The sequence below is a fragment of the Salvelinus alpinus genome, chromosome 29 (assembly GCF_045679555.1).
Source record: "Salvelinus alpinus chromosome 29, SLU_Salpinus.1, whole genome shotgun sequence".
Classification (NCBI taxonomy): Eukaryota; Metazoa; Chordata; class Actinopteri; order Salmoniformes; family Salmonidae; genus Salvelinus; species Salvelinus alpinus.
Window position 1 is genome coordinate 5,086,470 of NC_092114.1, and position 12,930 is coordinate 5,099,399.

Genomic DNA, 12,930 nt, shown 5'->3' on the forward strand with positions numbered 1-12,930 from the left:
TGATATCATTTCATGTCAATTTAATACCTTTGTTGTGAATGTGGTACATTCAAAGAAAATAGAGAAAGTTGATGGAAATCCCTTGGATTATATTATGGGACATTTCCCTTCTCTGCTTCAGTTGGATCCTCCTGATGTGAAGGAGGTGATTGGTAACTTAAAGATATTAGCAGCAGGTCATGGTGAGATTGGTGCCTCTGTTGAAATCAGTGTCTTCCTGGATTACTGAGACTCTAACGGATCCTTCACCAAATGTATGCAAACTGCTATTGTTCCTAAAGATTTGAAAATTAGTTATCCCCCTCTATAAATCTGGGGATCCAAGATCTTTCACATTTTTTCGCCCAATATCTGTACTATGTTTTTCTAAAATCCTAGAAAAATTGTTGTATAAGAGAATGTTGAAACATTTAAATCAACACTGTATTCTTTATGAGCACCAAAATGGTTTTGGTAAAAACTACTCCACAGATATGATTCTTTTGCAAGTTGTGGATAAAATCTTTACAGCCCTGAACAACAAGGAATACACTCTAGGCATCTTTTTTAGATTTATCCAAAGCGTTTGACACGGTTGATCATGAAATATTACTCAGTAAATTACATTATTATATTTTTCATGATTATGCATATAATTGGTTAAATAGTTATGTTTATAATAGAGAACAATGTGTTTTTGCAAACAGTTGTACATTTACCAGGGACAAGATATAAATGCATTTTAAAAAGAGACAGAATCTCAAATGGTTGGAATGAAATAGAACAAGTAACATCCACTAGATTCCTGGGAGTTGTAATTGATGAACAGTTATTCTGGAAAAATCATATTCAATTTGTCTGTAGCAAAGTGATGAAATCTGTTGGTATCATCAGACAGATTAATGGTTTGGTTCATCAGGCTTGCTTCCTAACTCTATACTATAGCTTCATTTACCCATATGTCATTGTGTCTGTGTGGGGTGGGGGCTAACCTGAAGGATTAGTAGCAGAAGAGGAGAGAGGTGACCCCCTGGTCAAATGACAAACAGTAAACTGTAGTACAGCCCAGGTCTGGTCTGGATAGTGGTAGCAGCAGATGGGAAGGTGTAACATGACACCGCCAGGCTAGGCTGGGATTTGAATAGCAGTTGGTTCAGGATTGTTCCCTGGCTCTGCCTGGAGGCTTGGAGGCCTGGGGCTGTGTGTGTCATGGGACCTGGGATTTGAATGGATCTATTTAACGGGGAACTAACGGACGAGGACCAGGATGCAACCTGCCTGACTGCCTGGCTGACTGACTGGCTGTGCACCTGTGAAAACCTGGAGTGGAGCGGCCCAAGTGGGATTGGAGTGGGGAGTGGAGTGACATGGCCAGCCTTTGACGTATTATTCCCTTTATCTCCTAGTGGGAATGGAGTAGGGAGTGGAGTGACATGGCCAGCCTTTGACGTATTATTCCCTTTATCTCCTAGTGAGAATGGAGTGGGGAGTGGAGTGGCATGGCCAGCCTTTGACGTATTATTCCCTTTATCTCCTAGTGAGAATGGAGTAGGGAGTGGAGTGGCATGGCCAGCCTTTGACGTATTATTCCCTTTATCTCCTAGTGGGAGTGGAGTAGGGAGTGGAGTGACATGGCCAGCCTTTGACTTATTATTCCCTTTATCTCCTAGTGGGAGTGGAGTGGGGAGTGGAGTGACATGGTCAGCCTTTGACTTATTATTCCCTTTATCTCCTAGTGGGAATGGAGTAGGGAGTGGAGTGACATGGTCAGCCTTTGACGTATTATTCCCTTTATCTCCTAGTGAGAATGGAGTGGGGAGTGGAGTGACATGGCCAGCCTTTGACGTATTATTCCCTTTATCTCCTAGTGGGGAAAAGGGCTTCGTAAGTGATGCGTCTCTGAATCTGAATGATCGGCTATGAAAAGCCAACTGACATTTACTCCTGAGGTGCTGACTTGCTGCACCCTCTACAACCACTGTGATTATTATTATTTGACCCTGCTGGGCATCTATTAAAGTTTGAATATCTTGGCCATGTTCTGTTATAATCTCCACCCGGCACAGCCAGAAGAGGACTGGCCACTACCTCATAGCCTGGTTCCTCTCTAGGTTTCTTCCTAGGTTCCTGCCTTTCTAGGGAGTTTTTCCTAGCCACCTTGCTTCTACACCTGCATTGCTTGCTGTTTGGGGTTTTAGGCTGGGTTTCTGTACAGCACTTTGATATATCAGCTGATGTAAGAAGGGCTATATAAATACATGTGATTGATTGATTGATCTCCATCTCACTGAGCCAGCTGGGAGGCCTGGTTTAAAGACCTGAGTCAAACATGTACAGCTGTCACATATGTTTAAATACTTGAGATGCACTTGATGAAATTCGCTTGTAACAGTGGAACCAATTGAATAGTGCCAAAAGTGCAATAAATAAAGTACTCCTCAAATACTCTAATAAATATAAAAAAGTATTTGTCATATGGTTTGTAGCGGTTAGGAGGCTTGGATTGTGGGGGGGTAGAGGATTATTGGGAGTAGATAAAGGGATAGAGAAGTTTGGTAATATAGAGGGCGTTTTGGGGGTAGATAGAGGGATAGAGAGGTTAGGTCATGTAGAGGGGTAGAGGGGATTTTGGGGGTAGAGAGGTTAGGTAATGTAGAGAGGTTAAATGCAATGTTCCCTCTATTTTCTTTCGTCACTGAGCAGATTTCAGGTCTGATGAGCGCAAACTTTGTGAACTTTGAACTTTGTGAAAATTCTGCGAAACTTCCAGCGCTCGTTTACTGTGAACACTGAGGCTGTACCCACTTTAAGTTACAGTTTTACTGTGAACACTGAGGCTGTACCCGCTTTAAGTTACAGTTTTACTGTGAACACTGAGGCTGTACCCGCTTTAAGTTTTACTGTGAACACTGAGGCTGTACCCGCTTTAAGTTACAGTTTTACTGTGAACACTGAGGCTGTACCCGCTTTAAGTTACAGTTTTACTGTGAACACTGAGGCTGTACCCGCTTTAAGTTACAGTTTTACTGTGAACACTGAGGCTGTACCCGCTTTAAGTTACAGTTTTACTGTGAACACTGAGGCTGTACCCACTTTAAGTTACAGTTTTACTGTGAACACTGAGGCTGTACCCGCTTTAAGTTACAGTTTTACTGTGAACACTGAGGCTGTACCCGCTTTAAGTTTTACTGTGAACACTGAGGCTGTACCCGCTTTAAGTTACAGTTTTACTGTGAACACTGAGGCTGTACCCGCTTTAAGTTACAGTTTTACTGTGAACACTGAGGCTGTACCCGCTTTAAGTTTTACTGTGAACACTGAGGCTGTACCCGCTTTAAGTTACAGTTTTACTGTGAACACTGAGGCTGTACCCACTATAAGTTACAGTTTTACTGTGAACACTGAGGCTGTACCCGCTTTAAGTTAGTTTTACTGTGAACACTGAGGCTGTACCCGCTTTAAGTTACAGTTTTACTGTGAACACTGAGGCTGTACCCGCTTTAAGTTACAGTTTTAACAGTGGGAAGTAGGCTACTGTGGCTATTTGATCATAATGTATGTCCACCAGAGTGGCCTACCATCAGAAACAATGGATAAAATGCATCTCATAACATTTTAACATGGAAATAGTTGTTATATCATTCAGCCTACAGTAGCAGACAGTGTGTGGTGTTCAATGTAGGCCTACATTCTCCATGAGACTTTTGAAAAAAACATGCAGGGCTTGACATCAACCTTTATCCACTCAGACAAGGAGGTGATGGGAAATGTTGTTGTGTTTGATGCAAGAAACCACTTTACAAAATAAAATGCATCATTATTCCCATACCATTATTACAGAGAATCAGACAAATTATGCTACCCTCTGCCTATTGGCTACTCAGCTTATTCAAGACTGTCTCAAAATACAACACTGCCCCTTTAAGACCAAAAACAAGCTCTTTACCTGACTTGCTTTTCAAAGATGTCTAGAAATGTACATGTTTTGTGCTCTTGTAGGAAGCAGTCACTCCCCAATTGCTGACTACAAATGATTTATAACTGGGCTAATAACTCACTAACTAGCAAAGGATATGAACAAAATGTGCACACGTGGCTACATGCAGCTCTCGCTTTGATCTCTAAACAAGCGCATCTACTCACGACCGCTCATGCTGTAAACACAGTCCAGTTCAAAGTGAATGGCACAGATCCATATATGGCAATGTTCTATTTGCATACAGGGCTACGGCAGCTCTGATTGGTAATGCCGCACCGGTATGTGTGGGCTGAGTGGTGCATATCAATGCAATAGAATCCTACTCTGATGCGTTCTGCCTCCAACAACATCTCTGATATTTATTCTGCTTGGCAGTCCCGGTGGAGCTCCACGGCAGTCTCATGGCAACTGCGTGGGGGTTAGATGGGGTTTTGGGGGGCAGAGGGGTTAGACGGGGTGGAGGGGGGTGGAGGGGTTAGACGGGGTGGAGGGGGGCGGAGGGGTTAGACGGGGTGGAGGGGGGCGGAGGGGTTAGACGGGGTGGAGGGGGGCGGAGGGGTTAGACGGGGTGGAGGGGTTAGACGGGGTGGAGGGGTTAGACGGGGTGGAGGGGGGCGGAGGGGTTAGACGGGGTGGAGGGGGTGGAGGGGTTAGACGGGGTGGAGGGGTTAGACGGGGTGGAGGGGGGTGGAGGGGTTAAACGGGGTGGAGGGGTTAGACGGGGTGGAGGGGGTGGAGGGGTTAGACGGGGTGGAGGGGTTAGACGGGGTGGAGGGGGGCGGAGGGGTTAGACGGGGTGGAGGGGTTAGACGGGGTGGAGGGGGTGGAGGGGTTAGACAGGGTGGAGGGGGTGGAGGGGTTAGACGGGGTGAGGGGGGCGGAGGGGTTAGACGGGGTGGAGGGGTTAGACGGGGTGGAGGGGGTGGAGGGGTTAGACGGGGTGGAGGGGTTAGACGGGGTGGAGGGGGTGGAGGGGTTAGACGGGGTGGAGGGGGGTGGAGGGGTTAGACGGGGTGGAGGGGGCGGAGGGGTTAGACGGGGTGGAGGGGGGTGGAGGGGTGGAGGGGTTAGACGGGGTGGAGGGGTTAGACGGGGTGGAGGGGGTGGAGGGGTTAGACGGGGTGGAGGGGGGTGGAGGGGTTAGACGGGGTGGAGGGGGCGGAGGGGTTAGACGGGGTGGAGGGGGCGGAGGGGTTAGACGGGGTGGAGGGGGTGGAGGGGTTAGACGGGGTGGAGGGGGGTGGAGGGGTTAGACGGGGTGGAGGGGGCGGAGGGGTTAGACGGGGTGGAGGGGTTAGACGGGGTGGAGGGGTTAGACGGGGTGGAGGGGGTGGAGGGGTTAGATGGGGTGGAGGGTGCGGAGGGGTTAGACGGGGTGGAGGGGGCGGAGGGGTTAGACGGGGTGGAGGGGTTAGACGGGGTGGAGGGGTTAGACGGGGTGGAGGGGGTGGAGGGGTTAGACGGGGTGGAGGGGTTAGACGGGGTGGAGGGGGTGGAGGGGTTAGACGGGGTGGAGGGGGGTGGAGGGGTTAGACGGGGTGGAGGGGGCGGAGGGGTTAGACGGGGTGGAGGGGTTAGACGGGGTGGAGGGGTTAGACGGGGTGGAGGGGGTGGAGGGGTTAGACGGGGTGGAGGGGTTAGACGGGGTGGAGGGGGTGGAGGGGTTAGACGGGGTGGAGGGGGGTGGAGGGGTTAGACGGGGTGGAGGGGGGCGGAGGGGTTAGACGGGGTGGAGGGGGGTGGAGGGGTTAGACGGGGTGGAGGGGTGGAGGGGTTAGACGGGGTGGAGGGGTTAGACGGGGTGGAGGGGGTGGATGGGTTAGACGGGGTGGAGGGGTTAGACGGGGTGGAGGGGTTAGACGGGGTGGAGGGGTTAGACGGGGTGGAGGGGTTAGACGGGGTGGAGGGGTTAGACGGGGTGGAGGGGGCGGAGGGGTTAGACGGGGTGGAGGGGGTGGAGGGGTTAGACGGGGTGGAGGGGGTGGAGGGGTTAGACGGGGTGGAGGGGGCAGAGGGGTTAGACGGGGTGGAGGGGGCGGAGGGGTTAGATGGGGTGGAGGGGGCGGAGGGGTTAGATGGGGTGGAGGGGGCGGAGGGGTTAGACGGGGTGGAGGGGGCGGAGGGGTTAGATGGGGTGGAGGGGGCGGAGGGGTTAGACGGGGTGGAGGGGGCGGAGGGGTTAGACGGGGTGGAGGGGTTAGACGGGGTGGAGGGGGTGGAGGGGTTAGACGGGGTGGAGGGGGTGGAGGGGTTAGACGGGGTGGAGGGGGCGGAGGGGTTAGACGGGGTGGAGGGGGTGGAGGGGTTAGACGGGGTGGAGGGGTTAGACGGGGTGGAGGGGGTGGAGGGGTTAGACGGGGTGGAGGGGTTAGACGGGGTGGAGGGGGTGGAGGGGTTAGACGGGGTGGAGGGGGGTGGAGGGGTTAGACGGGGTGGAGGGGGCGGAGGGGTTAGACGGGGTGGAGGGGTTAGACGGGGTGGAGGGGTTAGACGGGGTGGAGGGGGTGGAGGGGTTAGATGGGGTGGAGGGGGCGGAGGGGTTAGACGGGGTGGAGGGGGCGGAGGGGTTAGACGGGGTGGAGGGGTTAGACGGGGTGGAGGGGGTGGAGGGGTTAGACGGGGTGGAGGGGGTGGAGGGGTTAGACGGGGTGGAGGGGGCGGAGGGGTTAGACGGGGTGGAGGGGTTAGACGGGGTGGAGGGGGTGGAGGGGTTAGACGGGGTGGAGGGGGGCGGAGGGGTTAGACGGGGTGGAGGGGGGTGGAGGGGTTAGACGGGGTGGAGGGGGTGGAGGGGTTAGACGGGGTGGAGGGGTTAGACGGGGTGGAGGGGTTAGACGGGGTGGAGGGGTTGGACGGGGTGGAGGGGGTGGAGGGGTTAGACGGGGTGGAGGGGTTAGACGGGGTGGAGGGGGCGGAGGGGTTAGACGGGGTGGAGGGGGCGGAGGGGTTAGACGGGGTGGAGGGGGTGGAGGGGTTAGACGGGGTGGAGGGGGTGGAGGGGTTAGACGGGGTGGAGGGGTTAGACGGGGTGGAGGGGTTAGACGGGGTGGAGGGGGTGGAGGGGTTAGACGGGGTGGAGGGGGCGGAGGGGTTAGACGGGGTGGAGGGGGTGGAGGGGTTAGACGGGGTGGAGGGGGCGGAGGGGTTAGACGGGGTGGAGGGGGCGGAGGGGTTAGACGGGGTGGAGGGGGTGGAGGGGTTAGACGGGGTGGAGGGGTTAGACGGGGTGGAGGGGGGTGGAGGGGTTAGACGGGGTGGAGGGGGGTGGAGGGGTTAGACGGGGTGGAGGGGTGGAGGGGTTAGACGGGGTGGAGGGGGCGGAGGGGTTAGACGGGGTGGAGGGGGGTGGAGGGGTGGAGGGGTTAGACGGGGTGGAGGGGTTAGACGGGGTGGAGGGGGTGGAGGGGTTAGACGGGGTGGAGGGGTGGAGGGGTTAGACGGGGTGGAGGGGGGCGGAGGGGTTAGACGGGGTGGAGGGGGTGGAGGGGTTAGACGGGGTGGAGGGGGGTGGAGGGGTTAGACGGGGTGGAGGGGTTAGACGGGGTGGAGGGGGCGGAGGGGTTAGACGGGGCGGAGGGGTTAGACGGGGTGGAGGGGGCGGAGGGGTTAGACGGGGTGGAGGGGTTAGACGGGGTGGAGGGGGTGGAGGGGTTAGACGGGGTGGAGGGGGCGGAGGGGTTAGACGGGGTGGAGGGGGGTGGAGGGGTTAGACGGGGTGGAGGGGTTAGACGGGGTGGAGGGGGGCGGAGGGGTTAGACGGGGTGGAGGGGGGTGGAGGGGTTAGACGGGGTGGAGGGGTTAGACGGGGTGGAGAGGTTAGACGGGGTGGAGGGGGTGGAGGGGTTAGACGGGGTGGAGGGGGTGGAGGGGTTAGACGGGGTGGAGGGGGCGGAGGGGTTAGACGGGGTGGAGGGGGGTGGAGGGGTTAGACGGGGTGGAGGGGTTAGACGGGGTGGAGGGGGGCGGAGGGGTTAGACGGGGTGGAGGGGGGTGGAGGGGTTAGACGGGGTGGAGGGGGCGGAGGGGTTAGACGGGGTGGAGGGGGTGGAGGGGTTAGACGGGGTGGAGGGGGTGGAGGGGTTAGACGGGGTGGAGGGGGGTGGAGGGGTTAGACGGGGTGGACGGGGTGGAGGGGATAGACGGGGTGGAGGGGGTGGAGGGGTTAGACGGGGTGGAGGGGTTAGACGGGGTGGAGGGGGGCGGAGGGGTTAGACGGGGTGGAGGGGGGTGGAGGGGTTAGACGGGGTGGAGGGGGTGGAGGGGTTAGACGGGGTGGAGGGGGCGGAGGGGTTAGACGGGGTGGAGGGGGGTGGAGGGGTTAGACGGGGTGGAGGAGGTGGAGGGGTTAGACGGGGTGGAGGGGGGTGGAGGGGTTAGACGGGGTGGAGGGGGTGGAGGGGTTAGACGGGGTGGAGGGGGCGGAGGGGTTAGACGGGGTGGAGGGGGGTGGAGGGGTTAGACGGGGTGGAGGGGTTAGACGGGGTGGAGGGGGGTGGAGGGGTTAGACGGGGTGGAGGGGTTAGACGGGGTGGAGGGGGGTGGAGGGGTTAGACGGGGTGGAGGGGTTAGACGGGGTGGAGGGGGGTGGAGGGGTTAGATGGGGTGGAGGGGTTAGACGGGGTGGAGGGGGGCGGAGGGGTTAGACGGGGTGGAGGGGTTAGACGGGGTGGAGGGGGCGGAGGGGTTAGACGGGGTGGAGGGGGGTGGAGGGGTGGAGGGGTTAGACGGGGTAGAGGGGTTAGACGGGGTGGAGGGGGGTGGAGGGGTTAGACGGGGTGGAGGGGGGTGGAGGGGTTAGACGGGGTGGAGGGGTTAGACGGGGTGGAGGGGGCGGAGGGGTTAGACGGGGCGGAGGGGTTAGACGGGGTGGAGGGGTGGAGGGGTTAGACGGGGTGGAGGGGTTAGACGGGATGGAGGGGTTAGACGGGGTGGAGGGGGGTGGAGGGGTTAGACGGGGTAGAACGGTTCAGATGTGGCTGGTAGGGGGTAGTGGGTAGTGGGCTGGTAGGGGGTAGTGGGCTGGTAGGGGGTAGTGGGCTGGTAGGGGGTAGTGGGTAGTGGGCTGGTAGGGGGTAGTGGGCTGGTAGGGGGTAGTGGGCTGGTAGGGGGTAGTGGGCTGGTAGGGGGTAGTGGGCTGGTAGGGGGTAGTGGGCTGGTAGGGGGTAGTGGGCTGGTAGGGGGTAGTGGGTAGTGGGCTGGTAGGGGGTAGTGGGCTGGTAGGGGGTAATGGGCTGGTAGGGGGTAGTGGGGTTTGATGGGGTAAATGAACTGACATGTCCTGGGTTAATAGTGGTAGTTGATCTGACATGTCCTGGGTTAATAGTGGTAGTTGATCTGACATGTCCTGGGTTAATAGTGGTAGTTGATCTGACATGTCCTGGGTTAATAGTGGTAGTTGAACTGACATGTCCTGGGTTAATAGTGGTAGTTGATCTGACATGTCCTGGGTTAATAGTGGTAGTTGAACTGACATGTCCTGGGTTAATAGTGGTAGTTAACTGGCATGTCCTGGGTTAATAGTGGTAGTTGAACTGACATGTCCTGGGTTAATAGTGGTAGTTGAACTGACATGTCCTGGGTTAATAGTGATAGTTGAACTGAGATGTCCTGGGTTAATAGTGGTAGTTAACTGACATGTCCTGGGTTAATAGTGGTAGGTGAACTGACATGTCCTGGGTTAATAGTGGTAGTTGAACTGACATGTCCTGGGTTAATAGTGGTAGTTAACTGACATGTCCTGGGTTAATAGTGGTAGTTAACTGACATGTCCTGGGTTAATAGTGGTAGTTGATCTGACATGTCCTGGGTTAATAGTGGTAGTTGAACTGACATGTCCTGGGTTAATAGTGGTAGTTAACTGACATGTCCTGGGTTAATAGTGGTAGTTAACTGACATGTCCTGGGTTAATAGTGGTAGATGAACTGACATGTCCTGAGTTAGTAGTGGTAGTTGAACTGACATGTCCTGGGTTAATAGTGGTAGTTGAACTGACATGTCCTGGGTTAATAGTGGTAGATGAACTGACATGTCCTGGGTTAATAGTGGTAGTTGATCTGACATGTCCTGGGTTAATAGTGGTAGTTGATCTGACATGTCCTGGGTTAATAGTGGTAGTTAACTGACATGTCCTGGGTTAATGGATGGAATAAGAATAGTCTCCTGTATTTACCAGTGGTTTTTTTGAAGGCAGGGAGTTTGTTTACATAGCCAGATAGGAGATATCAAGAACATGCTGTTTGATACCACAGATTTCCTAATCAGACTGAACAATGACTTCCTGCTTTAACTGATAACAACTTCATCATATTGGCCTGTTCACGTGTTTATAGTTGTTTCAGATAGAGTTGGTGTGGGGTTTGCTGCGATAGCCACTTGTTGTTTTACTCAAAGAAAACCACTTGTCAATTTTGAACTAACAAGACCTACAGTTGAAGTATGAGGTTTACATACACTTAGGTTGGAGTCATTTAAACTCATTTTTCAACTACTCCACAAATGTCTTGTTGACAAACTATAGTTTTGGCAAGTCGGTTAGGACATCTGCTTTGTGCATGACACAAGTCATTTTTCCAACAGTTGTTTACAGACAGATTATTTCACCTATAATTCACTGTATCACAATTCCAGTGGGTCAGAAGTTTAAATACACTAAGTTGACTGTGCCTTTAAACAGCTTGGAAAAATATAGAAATGATGTCATGGCTTTAGAAGCTTCTGATAATTGACATCATTTGAGTCAATTGGAGGTGTACCTGTGGATGTATTTCAGGGTCTACCTTCAAACGCAGTGCCTCTTTGCTTGACATCATGGGAAAATCAAAAGAAATCAGCCAAGACCTCAGAAAACAAATTGTAGACCTCCACAAGTCTGGTTCATCCTTGGGAACAATTTCCAAACTCCTGAAGGAACCACGTTCATCTGTACAAACAATAGTACACAAGTATTAACACCATGGGACCACGCAGCCGTCATACCGCTCAGGAAGGAGACGTGTTCTGTCTCCTAGAGATGAACGTACTTTGGTGCGAATATTGCAAATCAATCAAGTTTATTTTATATAGCCCTTCGTACATCAGCTAATATCTCAAAGTGCTGTACAGAAAGTGCTGAACCCAGCCTAAAACCCCAAACAGCAAGCAATGCAGGTGTAGAAGCACGGTGGCTGGGAAAAACTCCCTAGAAAGGCCAAAACCTAGGAAGAAACCTAGAGAGGAACCAGGCTATGAGGGGTGGCCAGTCCTCTTCTGGCTGTGCCGGGTGGAGATTATAACTGAACATGGCCAAGATGTTCAAAATGTTCATAAATGACCAGCATGGTCAAATAATAATCAGGAATAAATGGCAGTTGGCTTTTCATAGCCGATCATTAAGAGTTGAAAACAGCAGGTCTGGGACAGGTAGCAGATCCGGTGGACAGGTCAGGGTTCCATAACCGCAGGCAGAACAGTTGAAACTGGAACAGCAGCAAGGCCAGGTGGACTGGGGACAGCAAGGAGTCATCATGCCCGGTCGTCCTGACGCATGGTCCGAGGGCTCAGGTCCTCCGAGAGAGAGAAAGAAAGAGAGAAGGAGAGAATTAGAGAGAGCATACTTAAATTCACACAGGACACTGGATAAGACAGGAGAAGTACTCCAGATATAACCAACTGACCCTAGCCCCCCGACACATAAACTACTGCAGCATAAATACTGGAGGCTGAGACAGGAGGGGTCAGGAGACACTGTGGCCCCATCCGATGATACCCCCGGACAGGGCCAAACAGGAAGGATATAACCCCACCCACTTTGCCAAAGCACAGCCCCCGCACCACTAGAGGGATATCAATCCCAGAACAACAGCAAAGGACTTTGTGAAGATGCCGGAGGAAACAGGTACAAAAGTATTTATATCCACAGTAAAATGAGTCCTATATCGACATAACCTGAAAGGCCGCTTATCAAGGAAGAAGCCACTGCTCCAAAACCGCCATAAAAAATCCAGACTACGGTTTGCAACTGCACATGGCGACAAAGATTGTACTTTTTGGAGAAATGTAACAAAAATTGAACTGTTTGGCCATAATGACCATCGTTTTGTTTGGAGGAAAAAGTGCACTTCATAAAATAGATGGTATCATCAGGAAGGGAAATTATGTGGATATATTGAAGCAACGTCTCAAGACATCAGTCCGGAAGTTAAAGCTTGGTCGCAAATGGGTCTTCCAAATGGACAATGACCCCAAGCATACTTCCAAAGTTGTGGCAAAATGGCTTAAGGACAACAAAGTGAAGGTATTGGAATGGCCATCACAAAGCCCTGACCTCAATCCCATAGAAAATTTGTGGGCGGAACTGAAACAGCGTGTGCGATCAAGGAGGCCTACAAACCTGACTCAGTTACACCAGCTCTGTCAGGAGGAATGGGCCAAAATTCACCCAACTTATTGTGGGAAGCTTGTGGAAGGCTACCCAAAACATTTGACCCACGTTAAAAAAATGTAAAGGCAATGCTACCAAATACTAATTGAGTGTATGTAAACTTCTGACCCACTGGGAATGTGATGAAAGAAATAAAAGCTAAAATAAATAATTCTCTCTACTATTATTCTGACATTTCACATTCTTAAAATAAAGTGGTGATCCTAAGTGACCTAAAACAGGGAATGTTTACTAGGATTAAATGTCAGGAATGGTGAAAACTGAGTTTAAATGTATTTGGCTAAGGTGTATGTAAACTTCCGACTACAACTGTAGATATGTTTGAAGATACTGTTGAATAATCTTTTTCCTCCTCCATTTATATATTCATCCTGCATTTCTTCTCATTGACTCTCAAGACTTCAGCTGGGTGGAAGGTTGAGCATGTGTTGTGAGAATTAATCCCATCTGACCTTCCATTCTGTTCCCTCCTCTCCTTTGCTCCTTCCCTCCTCTCATCCTTCCTTCCCTTCACCCCCTTCTCTCTTTCTCTCTTTCCTTCCCTCTCTCCTG

General features: G+C 52.8%; 1 protein-coding gene across 1 annotated transcript in view; it reads left to right on the forward strand.

Annotated features, from left to right (window-relative positions):
- grhl2b (grainyhead-like transcription factor 2b) overlaps positions 1-12,930 on the forward strand; it is a 115,054-nt gene that overhangs the window by 48,358 nt on the left and 53,766 nt on the right. The window lies entirely within an intron of this gene.